The 16,932-nt window shown below is 40.0% G+C and overlaps 1 pseudogene; it reads left to right on the forward strand.

Annotated features, from left to right (window-relative positions):
* Positions 1–3,392: 3,392 nt before the first annotated feature.
* On the forward strand, positions 3,393–7,922 carry LOC101312436 (annotated as a pseudogene).
* Positions 7,923–16,932: the final 9,010 nt, after the last annotated feature.

The raw sequence follows: 16,932 nt of genomic DNA on the forward strand, positions 1-16,932 counted from the left end.
GACGTTAAAGGAAGGGGGAGACGCAGCAAAGAGAGGCAGCAAGAACGGAGAGAGAAGAAGAAGAACAGAGCCTCACCATCGCTCAACCCGAGTTCCTATCTCTTCCCTTGTTTCTTTCATGCTTTCTTTATTTCTAGTCATGTTTTCTTTATCTATGGATTTCTAAACATCTAGCTAGGGCTGAGATGAAGCCCCTAGTATGATTACTCTATTTCTTTAGTTGATTTGTATTTGAATTCATAGATTGCTATGTTAAATTCTCAATCATTATTTCAATTGAACTTTTATTCAAAATCTTTGCTCGGGATCAATAAGACCTAGGTTTTATTTATTAGTTATTTGGTTGGAGAACATGAGGCTTGATCAAGAGTATATGTTTTCTAGGGTTCCAAAGGATTATTTTAATCTTGTGATTAGAGAGTTGTAAGTTAAAAATACAAGTGCTTAATCATAGTCGATATTCTTGTTTACATGATTTCCTAATTCTTTTGTGCTTAATGGAGTTGAACATGTTTGCTTGAACCTGATCATAACATGAAGTAGATTATAGTTTGACTACTTGAGTTCTATACAGGATCAATAAGTTAGAATTCATTGGTTAGAAGAACTTTGGCATATGTCCGGGATCAATAAGGCTTATGTACGAAAATCTTTAGCATGCAATCTTGAGAGTTCAATTGCTATCAACTAGAGAGGAAGGTAGGAGTATTAGATGGTGGATTCAATGTTTTAGCATCTTTATAATATGTGTTTCAACTCTTAGGAATTTCATTGTTCTCTTGACTTTAATTTCAGTTTTATTATTTAATTTTCTGTTTTCAATCCAAACATCATAAAATCATATTGTTATTTCATTAGGTGTAGTATAATTGGCATAATAAGTTGTCTTAATCAATCCATAGAGGGAACGACCTCGTGTTTGCACTTCTATTCTATAAGTGGTTCGTGCACTTGCGAGTACTATATTAAAACATACAACAAGTTTTTGGCGCCGTTGCCGGGGATTGTGTTAATTCAATTTGATTTATCAGTTGTGCAATACTTAATTTTTGTTTATTTTCTGTTTTCTCTTTATTTCTATTTTCCTGATTTTTTTTTTTTGTTTGTTTTTCTTATAGGTTTGAATTTGGTTTATGCAAGGTTGTCAATTTTAGAACTTAGATCTCATTGTCTACGATCCAGAGATTGAACAAACTCCTAGAAGACTATTAAGGAAAGGGCGAGCGAGCGAGCTCAAGCTCAAGTTCAAGGTGCAATGGCAGATGAGGAGACGAAAGCATTGAAAGAGTTCACTGCTCCTATTGCACTCACAATCCATTGCATCGTTGTAGCTCCTATTCCTGATTGAGTGCGTTTTGAGATTAGACTAGCAACAATCCATTGCCTACCTAATTTTTATAGGAAGACTAATGAAGATCCTTATCTTCATATGGAGGAATTCAAAGACATATGTGGAACTTTCAAGTATGGGATATCAGATGAGCAAATTTGTATGAAGCTTTTTCCATTCTCTTTGAAAGATAAGGCAAAAAAGTGGCTGACACTACCAGAAGAAAGGCTTTAGCCGACGAAAATAAAAAAACTAGGCCGACGAATTATTTTTTTGTCGGCTAACGTGGACTTTAGCTGACGAAATTTTCTTTCGTCGGCTAATTTAAATTTTCGTCGGCTTTGGTTAACTTTAGACGACGAAATTAAAATTTCGTCGTCTGAATAATTTTTTTTTGTCGGCTATAGTCTGTGAACTTTAGCCGATGAAATTTTTAAAAGTTTAGCCGACAAAAAATATAATTTCGTCGGCTAAAGTGCCTTATATTTGCAGATCTAGACAACAACTCATCTGGGAAAAAAAAAACTATACGTAGAACTTTCAAACGTAAAAAAGTCGTGAAATAAGATATGACTAGAATGGTGAAATACGTCTACGGTTGAAAAATCACGGTATTCCGGTAAAGTCTCGGTGCCGATAGTTGCGGTCAATGCAATTTACCCTTATTATGCACTATGCTGCAGATTTGGCGTTCGGTGTCCGATTGACTATTGTGATACCTTTCTGGAAGCGTAACGGCCCTACGAGTCAAACTCATCACTTCACCATAGACATCTTTCATCATAATGATCATATCTGACGGTCGAATTTTGGTTAGTCATCGGAATCACGACGTGTCTACTATTTACCATTATTATTCCCTATGGAGAGCCCTATCGTCGGAAGGTAAATGTCTCAAAATTTTTATATGGGCAGTTGCATCTCATCTACGTGAGAGTTTTTCGTGTGGAAGGTTTGACCAAACTACGTAATATAGAGAGAGATATGAGCGTTTTCGTGTGATAAGTGACGATGGATTAGGGTTGACCGTTTCGATCGAGCCCTTAACGTTGTCGGATCCAGTTGAATTTTTTACCATAGACATCTTTCGTCATAATGATCATATCTGACGGTCGAATTTTGGTTTGTTAATTTTAGTCATCGGAATCACAACGTGTCAACTAATGTTGTATAACTTGTTTAGTAGGTTATACAACTTTGTGAACCAACTCTACGTAGGAAACAAAATTATCAAAAATCTAGTGAAATAAGATGTGTTCAGAATGGTGAAATACAGCTATGGTTCAAAAATCACGTAAATCGGGTACCGTCTCGGTGCCGATAGTAACGGTCAACCCTATTTACCGTTATTATTCCCTATGGGGAACCCTATCGTCGGAAGGTAATGTCTCAAAATTTTTATATAGGCGGTTGCGTCTCATCTACGTCAAAGTTTTTCGTGTGGAAGGTTTGACCAGACTACGTAATATAGAAGGAGATATAAGCGTTTTCGTGAATTTATAGACTTTAGCCGACGAGATATTAAAAAAGTCATCGGCTAAAGTCAAAATTTTTTTGGCGGTAAACCAAATTTGGACGAAAATTTTCAAAGGACTTTAGCAGACGAAAATATATGAAAAGTCGTCGGCTATTGTCAAAAAATTTCAAAATTTTCAAAATTAAGCTAACAGGCCGACGAAACTTTTCGTCGGCTAAAGTGCTTGTCTTGGTAGTGTGAGTTCTCGTCCTCCTAATACCATCACTAATTGTGAGGATTTGTTTAAGAAAGTTCTTGTTGAAATTCTTCCCTGCTATAAAGACCAATGCTCTCCAAACAGAAATTTTAATTTCCGTCAACCTGATAGAGAACCTTTTTATGAGGGTTGGGAGCGTTACAAAGAGTTGTTTGTGAGGTGTCCTCACCATGGATTTACTAAACTTCAAAAGGCTCAATTTTTTTATAGAGGTTTGAACTCTCAAAACAGAAGTATGGTGGATGCTACAGTTGGTGGAAGCTTGATGAGACAGACAATAGAAGCAACAATTCAAGCTTTTGAAACTATAAGTGAGAATTCGCAGTAGTATGAGCCTTGTGCAACAGTATGAGCCTTATGCATCAGGTTCTAAAAGAGGAGGTCTTTATGAGGTTAGTGCAAATACCAAGCTAGAAGAGCAAGTAGCAGCTTTGGAAAGACAGATGAAGAGCCTTACTCCTCTATTAAACAAGGTTGCAAAGGAGACTTGTGCCTTGTGTTCTAGTTTTTCACATACCACAGAAGCTTGTCCAGAACTTCATGGTGATGAGGAAGTCAATATGGTGAACAACTATGGAAGGCCAATGAATAATTTCTCTGGCAATAACTATAATTCGGGTTGGAGGCCACATCCGAATCTTTCTTATAGCAACAACAATCATGTGCAGATGCCAAGAAATAATCCTCCTATTCAGAATTATCAAGGGCCAAGTGAACAAAGAAAACCATCTCTCGAAGAAACTATGCAGCAACTTGCACAAAACCAGATAGAATTTCAAAAGTCCGATGCTCAGATGCTTCAAGCTATTCAAGAGACCAAGAAAGAGCAGCAAGTTCAATCTCAAGCTATTTCTAAGTTGGAAGTTCAAGTTGGGCAGATTGCCAATGCTTTGAATGAGAGAGAACAAGGGCGTTTCCCTAGCCAACCTCTTGTTAATCCGAGGGGTCAATTTGAGAAGCATGAGACTATGAAAGCTGTGATCATGTTGAGGAGTGGGAAAAAAGTTGATACCAATGTTCGTGGTTCAAAAGATGTTCAAGAATAAGAGCAGCAAGAAGAGTTCGAAACATGGATTGATGATACTGCTGATATCCCAGTAGTTACTGAATCAGCAGAGAAGAGCTCCGAAGCCAGGATTGAAAAGACTGTTTCAATCCCGGGCAGAAAAACTGGTCAGAAACCAGCAACTTCCAGCAGTCCAGTGACGAATTTGAAGCCTCCTGCAGAGTCTCAATTTGTTCTTAAACCTCCATATCCAGAGTTGCTCCAGAAGCCAAAGAAAGATAGTCACTTGTCTGAGATTATGGAATTATTTCACAAGGTGCAGATTAATATTCCTTTGCTTGATGCTATTCAACAAATTCCAGCTTATGCGAAATTTTTGAAGGATTTATGCACTAACAAAAGGAGATTCAAAGACCATGAGAAAGTGTTGTTGTCAGAAGAGGTTAGTGCAGTGATTCAAAGGAGACTCCCTCCAAAGTTGAAGGACCCAAGAAGCTTTACAATACCTTGCACCATTGGTGATCATCACTTTGAGCGTGCTTTGATGGATTTGGGTGCTAGTGTCAACTTGATGCCGTGCTCATTGTTTATGAAACTAAAGCTTGGTGACTTGCAACCGACATCTATGACTTTGCAATTTGCAGATCGATTAGTCAAGCGACCGAAAGGAATTGTGGAAGATGTGTTGGTGAAGGTTGATAAGTTCATATTGCCTGCAGACTTTGTCATTCTTGAAATTGAACCAGATGGTTTTGATAAAGCAGAAGTGCCTATTATCTTGGGACATGCATTCATGGCTATCGCTGATAAGGTGATAAGAGCGAAGGATGGTAGTTTATCAATGAAAGTTGGTGACATGTCAGTGGAGTATAAAGTCTTTGAAGCTAGTCGACGTCCTTCGAATGATGGTAAATACTTTATGGTTAATTCCTTTTCTCCTATTACTCATGAAGCTTCTGTTCTGAATTCTTATAAAGATCCTCTTGAGATATGCTTGACACAAGCGATAATGGATTTTGATGCCAAGAAAGAAGTTGATAAGTTGGAAAAGCTTCTTAATGATGCACCCGTTCTTGAACCACGAAAGTGGAACCAATTTGAGTCTTTACCTTTGTCTACAAACAAAGTTGTGCCTTCCATTCAGCAAGCACCAAAGCTAGAGCTCAAACCGCTGCCCCAACACTTGAAGTATGTATTTTTGGGTGAGAGAGAGACACTACCGGTGATTATTGCTTCGGACCTTTGTGAAGAGGATGAAAAGAAGCTGTTGCAGGTTCTCCAAGCTCACAAAACAGCCATTGGGTGGTCCATTGCAGATATTAAAGGTATTAGTCCTACAATGTGTATGCACCGCATCCATCTTGAAGACAATGTGAAGCCAACACGTGATGCACAAAGGCATTTGAATCCACTAATGAAAGAAGTTGTGCGTGCTGAAATTTTGAAGCTTCTTGATGTTGGAGTTATATATCTAATTTCCAATAGTGAATGGGTGAGTCCAGTTCAAGTGGTGCCTAAGAAGTCAGGAATAACCGTTGGGAAGAATGAAAAAGATGAGTTGGTGCCTACAAGGGTCACTACGGGTTGGAGAGTTTGCATTGATTACCGGAAGCTCAATAGTGCCACACGTAAGGATCACTTCCCATTGCCCTTTATTGATCAGATACTTGAGCAATTGGCTGTCACAATTATTATTTTTTTCTTGATGGTTATTCGGGTTATAATCAAATTCCTATTGCACCAGAGGACTAAGAGAATACTACATGTACTTGCCCTTTTGGTACTTTTGCCTACCAGAGAATGCCTTTTGGTTTATGTAATGCACCAGCTACCTTCCAGAAGTGTATGATGAGTATCTTCTCGGACATGGTGGAGAGATTTATTGAGGTATTTATGGATGATTTTTCTGTTTTTGGTTCCTCTTTTGATGATTGTTTGCTGCATTTATCTCTAGTGCTCAAAAGATGTCAAGAGACCAACCTTGTGCGTAATTGGGAGAAGTGCCATTTTATGGTCAAGCAAGGTATTGTGTTGGGCCATGTTGTTTCAAGTAAAGGCATTGAAGTTGACAAAGCAAAAGTGGATTTGATCACCAATCTTCCTCCGCCAACAACGGTTAAGGGAGTGTGTTCTTTCCTTGGTCATGCCGGGTTTTATCGGCATTTCATAAAGGATTTTAGCAAGGTTGCAGGGCCATTGAGCAATTTATTAGCAAAGGATGCAGAATTTATCTTTGATGAAGCATGTCTTGAGGCATTCAACAAGCTCAAGGCACTCCTCACTTCAGCTCCTATCATCAAGTCTCCAGATTGGAACTTACCGTTTGAATTAATGTGTGATGCACCAGATTATGCAGTGGGTGCTGTTTTGGGGCAGCGTATAGAGAGGCTTCCGCATGCTATTTATTATGCTTCAAAGACTTTGAATAATGCTCAGCTCAATTATTCCACCACAGAGAAAGAATTGCTTGCTGTTGTGTTTGGTTTAGACAAGTTCATATCGTATTTGATTGGTTCCAAGGTCATTGTTTACACTGATTATACTGCCCTTAAGTATTTACTTTCCAAGAAAGATGCAAAGCCAAGGCTGATCCTTTGGGTACTCTTACTTCAAGAATTTGATTTAGAGATTAAAGATAAAAGAGGAAGTGAGAATGTGGTGGCAGACCATTTGAGTAGATTGGTGCATGAAGAAGATGAAGTGGGCAGCCTTCCCTTGAATGAAAATTTTCCGGATGAGCAATTGTTTATGGTACGTGACTCTCCTCCTTGGTTTGCTCATATTGTGAACTTTATTATTACTAAGAAAATTCCAGAGCATTGGAGCAAGCAAGAGAGGGAAAAATTTCTTTCTCGAGTGAAGCGTTATATTTGGGATGAGCCATATTTATTCAAGCATTGTCCAGATCAGTTGATTAGAAGATGTGTACCTGAAAGTGAGTTTGAAAGCATTCTTCGATATGGCCATAGTTATGCTTGTGGTGGACATTTTAGGGTCAAGAAAACAGCAGCTAAAGTTCTTCAATGTGGTTTCTATTGGCCAACCTTATTTAAGGATGCTTTTGCCTTTTGCTCTTCATGTGATCGCTGCCAACGAATGGGTAATATCTCTAAACGTGACATGATGTTTTTGAATAATATTTTGGTGGTTGAATTATTTGATGTGTGGGGAATAGACTTCATGGGACCTTTCCCTCAATCTTTTGGCAATCTCTACATATTGGTGGCAGTAGATTATGTATCTAAATGGGTTGAGGCAGTTGCTTGTAAGACTAATGATCACAAGGTGGTACTTGCTTTTCTCAAAGATAATATTTTTGCTCGATTTGGTACCCCAAGAGCTATTATGCGATGGTGGATCACACTTTTGTAACAAGCCATTTGTAGCACTTATGCAGAAGTATTCCATCACTCACAAAGCGGCTACACCATACCACCCTCAAACTAGTGGTCAAGTTGAGATTTCGAACCGCGAAATTAAGAATATTTTGGAGAAAACTGTTCGCCCGGATAGGAAGGATTGGTCTCAGCGTTTGAATGATGCTCTTTGGGCGTATAGAACAGCCTACAAAACCCCTATTGACATGTCGCCATATCAGTTAGTTTTTGGGAAGGCTTGTCATCTTTCGGTGGAGTTGGAACACCGAGCTTATTGGGCAATCAAGCACTACAATTTTGACATGAAGGCAGCTGGTGAAAGAAGAGCATTGCAGCTGAATGAGATGGAGGAAATTCGTAATGAGTCCTATGAGAATGCCAAGATTTACAAGGAGCGCACCAAGAAGTTTCATGACAAAGTCATTCGTCAAAAGACTTTTGAACCAAATCAAAAGGTGTTGCTATATAACTATTGACTTAGACTCTTTCCAGGGAAGGTGAAGTCAAGGTGGATGGGTCCTTTTGTGGTTACAAAGGTGTTTCCTCATGGAGCAATTGAAATTTAGAATTTGAGAAACAACTCTACATTCAAGGTGAATGGTCAACGTCTTAAGCCTTATTTGGAGACGACTTTTGAGACAAATGTGCAGCGTATTCCTTTCCCTGATCCTCCACAACAATGAAGTCTGTGCTTTCTTTTCTGAGTGATTATTTAGATCATTCTTATTTCTTGACATGAAGTTTTGTTGATTTCACATTTCGTTTAATTTGACTAGTCATTGACCACAGCTCTTTAATGAAACTCACACCTGTCGAAGATTTATGCCAGTTAAATGCTGGAATCTCTGAAAGGATATAGGTATTAGGATTAACCACCAAAGCCAAATAAGCATGTGTCCCACAAGTTGTGCTACCCCTAGATTAACCCTTTGAGCCTACAATGAGCCATTTATTTCTAAACCACAAATTCTTTACCTTCAGCTTAGTATAGATATATCTTTACCCTATCCTAAGAAAAAAGTAGAGTACAATATATTTGGAGATTCATTGTGGTTAAGGTGGTATTGTTGTAAGCAAGTTTGGGGGAGCTACTTATCGATTCAAGGAAGGAAAAGAGGAAAAATAAAATTGTTGGCTGTTGAAAAAAAAGAAAAGAAAGCAAAACAGAAAAATATGCATAGCCAAAGAGAAAAGAAAAAAATCAAAAGATGTAAAAAAGTTAGCTTCCTTGAATCTGATTCATTGTTGGTTGTAGTTGGGAAGGTTAGAATGAAGCAAAGGCTCAAAACGGTGATATCCGGCCTCATAGAAGAAGAAGAAAAATCTGATTAATTGTTTCACACTACCAGGACAAGCACCTTAGCCAACGAAAAAGTTTCGTCGGCCTGTTAGCTTAATTCGTCGGCTAAGATCTTAGCCGACGAGCCTTCGTCGGCTATGGTTTCGTCGGGAAAGAGTAGTCGGCGATTACTTTAGCCGACAAAACTAGAAGACGTCGTCAGCTATTGTCCCAGTATTTAGCCGACGAAACTAGTAGACGTCGTCGGCTAAAGTATGTAATAAAAAATTAAAAAAATAACTAAAGCCGACGAAATATAGTCTGTTTCGTCGGCTTTAGAAGGGTTTAGCCGACGAAACATGTCATAATTCGTCGGCTAAACCTTATAAAAAAATTAAAAATACTATAGCCGACAAATATCTTACATGTTTTGACACGACCCACCCCAAATTTCACCCTGAAACCCAGAGTAAGTCGTGCGGGGACCACCTCCAAGGAAAATTTACTGAAAAGATTAAGAAAATCTCCCTTGCAGATGGACAACCCTAACTCGAAAATTTCATATTACACTCTTAATTTATCACTTCTGAACATCGCATAATATACAAAAATTCTAAAGTATTCAGAGCTACTAAACACAAGCGGAAAGCAAGAAAAACACGAGTAGGTTGAACAGGTAACCTACTGGCGAAAACTGGCAGAAATGCGGGTGACTATGCCTCGTCTCCTACTAGATCCAACCCGAACTCTGCAGACTGGGCAATTTAAAACGAAGGGCCCAGGGGAAAACATTTAATAACGTTAGAGTGAGTGGACAAAAATAAAATAATAAATAAAATATTTATGTTTCCCCAAATTAATTTCTAAGGAAAAATCGAATGCATGCCGCAAGCGATAAAACTTTTATCCCATAAATATCGAGCCTCTCAGACTCTATAATATATGTATGTATTTACACTCGTCCATACTCCCTATATAAATTCATGGGTCTATATAGGGCTACTACGCTCACGTCCAACGCTCACGTCACGCCTTAATGCGGTGCTACACTACGCCATCAAGGTGGACAGACGGGTGTATAAATATGTGTCCATACCCCCTATATGAATTAAACACTCAAATATGGCTACTACGCTCACGTCCAACGCTCACGTCACACCATAATGCGGCTATATGCTACGCCATTAAGGTGGACAGACACATATGGCTAGCTAGCATTTTCTATACATACTCTCTCATAAATACATATTTATATCCACCGAAAATCCCATTTTCGGTATCTCTCCGAGAGAAATAAAAATCGTCAAAAATTAAAATGACGTCAAAAATACTCCACGACATTAATTATTCAATCGTGAACTTTAGCATGCATTTATTTAAAATAAACGTCCACTCACAAATTAGGCCTAAGCCTGCTGTCGATCTGGGGTCTCGTCTGCTAGAGTCTCTTCACGTCCTGTTCCAAATAAAATATTAATTTCCCAACCAATAATCCCATATTTAATCAAAATAGGCAAAATTACCCGAGAGCCACAAATACGCTCATCATTGCCTAACTTCGATATTCTTAAATCGGAACGATCCGAACTTAAATATCATACTCAACAGTCGTAAATACCACCTCTCTAAAATACGACTTAAATCCTACGGCCGGATTCTACATTAATTAACCGCCAAAAATATCAAACTTCGGAAATTCACAAACCTATCCAAATCTCATCCAAAAATTCCATAAATCACACCAATATACTCCTCTTAATATTCCACATTTAAAACCCTAAAAATTTCCTAATCGGCGGCGGCCGGCAGCCGTTTTCCGGCGACCTGCAAATGCTACCAAATTTTAACAGAATCTTCCTCTCAATCTCCTCTACAACTTTCATGACTAACACATCACCCAATTCCAAGCCTAACTAGGCTAATCGAACGAAAACAACTTAAACACCATAAAACTTCCACCTCAAATTTCTCCTTACCTAGCTCAAGAGGGAGGGAGCTGTTTGGAGGGGTTGTTGCACGGGAGGAGGGCTACAAAACCGTACCAAGCTTGCCCGGATTGGTGGCCCGAGGAGGAAGTTCCGGCGAGAAAACCGATTCGGCAGTCGGAGCTTTCGAGTGGCACCGCTCTCTCACGGCGGAGCTAGGGCTCTTCTCACCGGTCTAGAAATGTTGCTGGGAGGGAGACCGACCGAACGGGACCGGTGCGGCGGCGGTTGGTGGCCGGACGGCGGCGGGAGGGCGGCCGGAAATTCTTCTGGGTGTAGAGAGAAGAAAATCGGGTGGGAGGAGAGAGAATCGGGAGAGAGGGAGAAGAGAAAAAAGAAATGGGTTGGGCTCGGCCCAGCCGACCCAACACTCCTTTTAACCCAAAATTCCAAAATTCAACACCCCGAAAAATAATACCCGAATAAAAATTACCTTTTACTAGCTAAAATTTACTATTTTTACCGTCGTCGTATTTTCCCCATACGAATTATCCTCCGCACATAATCGTCCCCGAAACCCCTCTAGGGACCAATTAAACTATTTACTCAATGATTGGGACGGTAAAATTCTTATTATAATCACGCTAGTAAATAAGGTAAAAATATAAGGGTCGGGATGTGACATGTTTCGTCGGCTATAAGTCCATTCCAGTAAAAAAAAACCCCAAAATTTCTAAATTACCATTCTAAGCAACCTGCAAAATACACCAAAACAATTCCATATAACCAACAACAAGCACATAAAACTATATAATTGATCAAATACACAAAATCTAGATTGTCTAAATCAATATCCGATTCTGGGGGCTGCTGTGGAGGAGGTTGCAGCCGCTGAGGTAGCGATATAGGCGTAGGCATGGGCGGAGCCGGAAGTCCCTGAAGCTGGGCAGCTGTAAACTCCTGCTAGTACTGGAACATCTGCTGCTGCTGGGCCTGCTGGGTGGCATATACCGCGGCAGTATAGGCTGTCTGGGTGGCGATCTGGGCGGCATGAGCGGCAGCCTGAGCAGCTTGCTGGTCCCGTAGTCTCTCAACTTCCGACTGTAGCTGAGTCGTCATGTTGCTGGTCGAGGCTGCCTTTCGTTGAAATCTTGGAGTGGTCTTCAGGACCCCCTCGCCCTTCTTTCCTAGACCCCGGTAATAGAAGTTGTTTCCTCGCGGTGGGAAGGCTGTGCCCATGATCCTCGCCCCAACCCTCGGATCCGAAGTGTTGATCCGGGACATGGCTTCGGACATCCTTTCCTCTTGCGTGTCCGGCCATGCCTCCCTCACTATAGCACTCATCACCTCGTCACTAGCCTCCCTCACATTCGCCTAATTGGATAGGAAAAAAATGATTAATTAACATTTTGACATATATATATATATATAAGTAAAATTAAAAATTTAAAAATGTAAGATGACTTACAATATCCTCCTAGGCATCATGATATGCCTTTTCATACGTATAGACGTACCGGTTGATTTCTGGATGTTTCCTGGCCGTCCCATCCATGAAGACAGTGAACGGTCTAGAATCGGCATGATAGTTCCTTGTGTTGCGTTGCCAGTTCTGAGCGTTCGCCAAGGAAACGACATTCAAAGAAAAAATAAACTCTTAGTAAAATATTTAAAAACGGACGTACTTAATGACAAATTAACTAATTAATTTTTTTAAATACCTATGTATGAGGGTAGTTGAATTCTGATGTCAGATGTCAGAACCCACCCCGAATTTCACCCTGAAACCCGAGTTAAATCATGCGGGATCCACCTTCAAGAAAAATTAACTGAAAATTCGGCATAACCTTCCTTGAAAATGGACAACCCTTACCTGAAAAAAAAAATCCAATTTAACACTTCTATAAACAAACATTCATCCTCAACACCTGACGCTTTCTTGCTCCCCAAGTTCATCACATCTCCCAATATAACAATTACTCAATTAAACTAATCCCACAACCAACAATAACCAACATTAATTCACTAACTAGTTATCAGAACATATTTAAAGTTAAACGAAAAACAATGACTAAAGAATAAGTGGAAGCAGCCTCTGACTATACCTCGACTCCATGTACGCTCGACCTCAAATAACTTAGCCTGCAAACTGGGCATTTAAAACCAAAAGGCCCAGGGGAAAGTAATTTAAAAACGTTAGGGTGAGTGGACAAAATAATTTAAATAATTTAACAAATACTCAATTTAAAAACTTTCCCACTTTTCAGCTTTAAAAACTTAACAGCATGCAACTTGAACGTCCTTAAAACTTTAAATCCAAAATCACTTAATAAAGGACAAACCAGCCCCGCTGGTTAATTAAAACAGAAATCTCATAAAAAGAGATAAACCAGCCCCGCTGGTTAATCAAATATATTACTGAGAAGAATACAATAAGGGGAAGAGTTATCAGCATGAAAAAGGAGCCTCCCAAGCTCAGGTCGGTGCCTCCCAGGCTATAATAGCTTCCCACACTAAGCGCTCTACTCATCTATAGTGAGTAGCCGCTAATAATGGCTAGCTAACAAATAAATATAAATACCGATCAGTTGCCTCCCAGGCTATAACAGCGTCCCACGCTGAGCGCTCTACTCACATATGAAGAGGACCGCTAATAAGGCTATAATAGCGACTCACATATGATGAGGACCGCTAATAAGGTTAGCTAGCAATAATCAATATAAAAGCGACCCTATATTATGGTGACTAAAATCATACGAAGTCACTTAAATCCATTAAACTTCCCCAATATCAAATGAATGGTACGGTTCCCAACCGTATTTGAAAATCATCATAAGAAATTATACTAAAACTCAATGACGTGTCTCACACGTCAAAACATTCTCAAAACCATAATATAAGTGAGATTTAATTAACAAGTAAAAATCATAATTAATATCTCAATCCAAAATACTCGCTAAAACATTCTCAAGATCAAGATCGATATTCCACCAATAATTTCCAAAATTATAAATAGCAAACTACCGAAAATCCCAATTTCGGAAATCTTTTATAAATCTCAAAGTCCACCCATAAAACCATTTTAATGAAATCTAGAATTTATAAAAATATCCGAACTTAAATATCAAATTAGTAATCCGAGTTCAAATCCATAAATCATGACCCATAAATAATCAATGTTTCAATCTCAAATACTTTCCAAGATCATTTCATAAGCCGAAATTATAATATAAGCTCGGAAACTAAAATAATAAATTATAAAATCTTGCACGCATAATTATTTAAAACTAAAAGGTCCACTCACAAGTTTAGGCATAAGCCCAACGATAACCGCATTGCCATTAAAGCGAGGTTCCCTTCGTATCCTGGCACAATAAATATGCTTAGAACCACTCTTCGATTTAGGAAATTAAATGCTTTAACTTAATCATCGAAATCCTCCCAAATAACCCACTAATAAGCTAATTAGATTTTTACCAAACTTAATTTACAACTTCACTTCATCGATTCTAGCACTTTAGGACCATAACCAAGAAAATCCAATGGTCGGGATTTTATTCTAACAACCGCCAATATTCTCAACCTTTGAAAACTCTCAAACCTAACCAAAACTCCTCCAAAAATTCTAAACTTCACATCATTAAACTCCCCTTAATATAACACATTTAAAACCCTGAAAAGCCCCCTTACAGCGGTGGCGCCACCGTCTGCTCCGCGGGCAGCGGCGGCCGGCGACCGACTCCGGCAACCCCCAATGGCTACCAAATTTTAACAGCATCTTCCTCTCAACATCCCAAACAACTTTCATAACTATCACTATGTCCAATTTCATGCCTAAATAGGGTAATTAAAGCCAAACATATCAAGAAAACCCTAGGAAATTCAAACACCCGATTCTCCTTACCTAGCTCGAGTTAGGATGTATCCTTTTAGGGGTTTGCTGCTGGAAGGGAGAGCTTCCAGACGAGACTGGCAGCTTCCATTTTGATGGCCGGAAAAAGGAGTTCCGGCGAGAACACCTCCGCAGCACAGCCGCACCTTTCCGGCGATCGTGCTCCCTCACGGCGGCGCTACACCGGCTGCCACCTACCTAGACTTGTAGAGGATGCTCCAAGCTTCCAATCGACACCAAGCATGCCTCTTATCTCACCCGGACGGCGACGGACGATGGCCGGAAAGTTTCCAAGTCGGGAGAGCTGCGGGGAGAGGAGAGAGAGAGAGCCAGTAACTTTCTGATTTCTACCTTACCTCATCTGGTAAGTTTCCCTTTTTATACTCCTGACCAAAAATAGTAACTTTCGTTTTTAGACCATAACTTCTTCATACGAACTCCGATTTAAGCGTGTCATGTGTCCACGAATTCCGTTTAACATCCTCTACGACTTTCATGAAGAAAGTTTTCCCAAATTTTAGACGAAAAAAAAGGTCAACTCTTGAAGCCTTAAATAGCAAACGGTTACTTAAAATGGTAAAATGTCAAATTAACCAAAAGTCAATAACCGTAAATTAACTTGAGAACCTGGATGTGACATCAGAAGCCAACACCACTCGTACTCCCTGTACTAGAACTCAGCAGGGATACCAGAACATGCGTTCCCGTGAGTAGTCCAGTGGGTCCGCAACTCATTCTTCCACTCCTTGTACCTACAGATACAACAAAAATATTAGAAATATTATTAATATCACATACAATTTTATTTTTCATTAACTTCCCAACGTACCTTCCCCCATGCATAACGTCCGCCCAGCTGTTCTTCAGGTGCTCGGGAACGTCAAACCACACCTGCATTTAACTGTTTATTAGTTTAGTTTTTCGAGAAATCAACAATGTAATACATAATATTATTGAGACATTTTGTAAACTCATCGACATCGCGTTGTAGACCATGTCCTTAACCTTCTGCGAGACCTCGCCCCAGTCTGACCATAACATAGGGACTCTATCCCTAATGAGCGCTCCCACGCGACCGGAGTACGTCCTCGACTTCTCGCTCAATACTATGTGGCCACCCCGTCAGTATCGATGACGATCCTCCCTGAGGTATTAACGGTCTTCTCGAGAAACTTCCCTGTGACGGGGCCTCTCTTCTTCTTTGTCGGCTTCGCTCCGACGGTGCCTATCACATGATAAACCAAATTGATTATTAAAATAGGAGACCCTTTATTATTAATTATAAGAAAACAAATCATTCATCTTTCATTACCTGAGGGCGATGCGGCGGACGCGACGGATTTTGTCTCTGTTGCCGATGATGATACCCTCGCGAAAATAAGAGGCGTATCAAAAGGCATGAACCGGTACGCCGCTGATGGAGCCACTAGCGGGGGCAGTGGATAAATCGGAGTCCCTGAGCCATCGACTACAGGTAAGGCCGGTATCATCCGCGAAAGGAACAGATGAGGCGGCGGCATCTGTACCCCAAATGACCCACCATCCAAAGTAGTAGGACCCGGAGTGGGCGCCCGGTGTATCTCAGGCATACGGGGTGCAAACACCTCCGTCTGGGTATGAGGCCACAGCTGCCTCGAGGAATGAGGGACGCCCGGCTGCCTTGATGAAAGGGGCACCTGCGGCTGCCTCGAGGAATGGGAAACTCTGGCTGCCTCTGCGTCGTCTCCATAAGGGTCACACGTCTGGCTGTCATGGGGCCCCGAAACGACGTTTAAGGGTTGCTAGAGGTTCTCTCAGACGATTCGGACCTTTGGCTCTTCGAACCTTTCGTCGATCTAAAATTACCGCTCATCATGTTTAAAATATTAATTTGAATCAATGTTTTAAAAGGCTAAGGCGTAGCCGAGGCAATGGCGCGAGAGCCTCACCGAGGCGCTTGCCTTGAGGCGCAAGGCATAAGCTTTTGAAAAAAAACCTTGTATTCATGTCATTATTCATCCTATATGTAGAACATATATTGCAATCAACATAACATTATATATTGTCATCCATTCCTAGTAAATACTCAAACAATGCAATTCAAACAAATTACCAAACATAAAATATATCCAAAGACTCAAGTTGAAAGATCAAAGTACACTAGCTAGTCTTGCAAGATCAAAAGATAATAACATTGAAATAAACTTCATGCTTCAAAATCATCATCATCATCATCAATTGTGGCTGGCTGCCTGCAACACACCATTGCTAAATGCTAATGCCAATCTATTCAGTAACCAACTTTTCGTTTATTCAGTAAACCAACTCCAATCTATAACTAATGCCTATTGCAATATCAAATCCATATATTGAAAAACATCATATGTAGTTATGTACTCTAGTACAATTAA

Source organism: Fragaria vesca, linkage group LG4 (genome assembly GCF_000184155.1).
Source record: "Fragaria vesca subsp. vesca linkage group LG4, FraVesHawaii_1.0, whole genome shotgun sequence".
In the NCBI taxonomy this organism is placed as follows: Eukaryota; Viridiplantae; Streptophyta; class Magnoliopsida; order Rosales; family Rosaceae; genus Fragaria; species Fragaria vesca.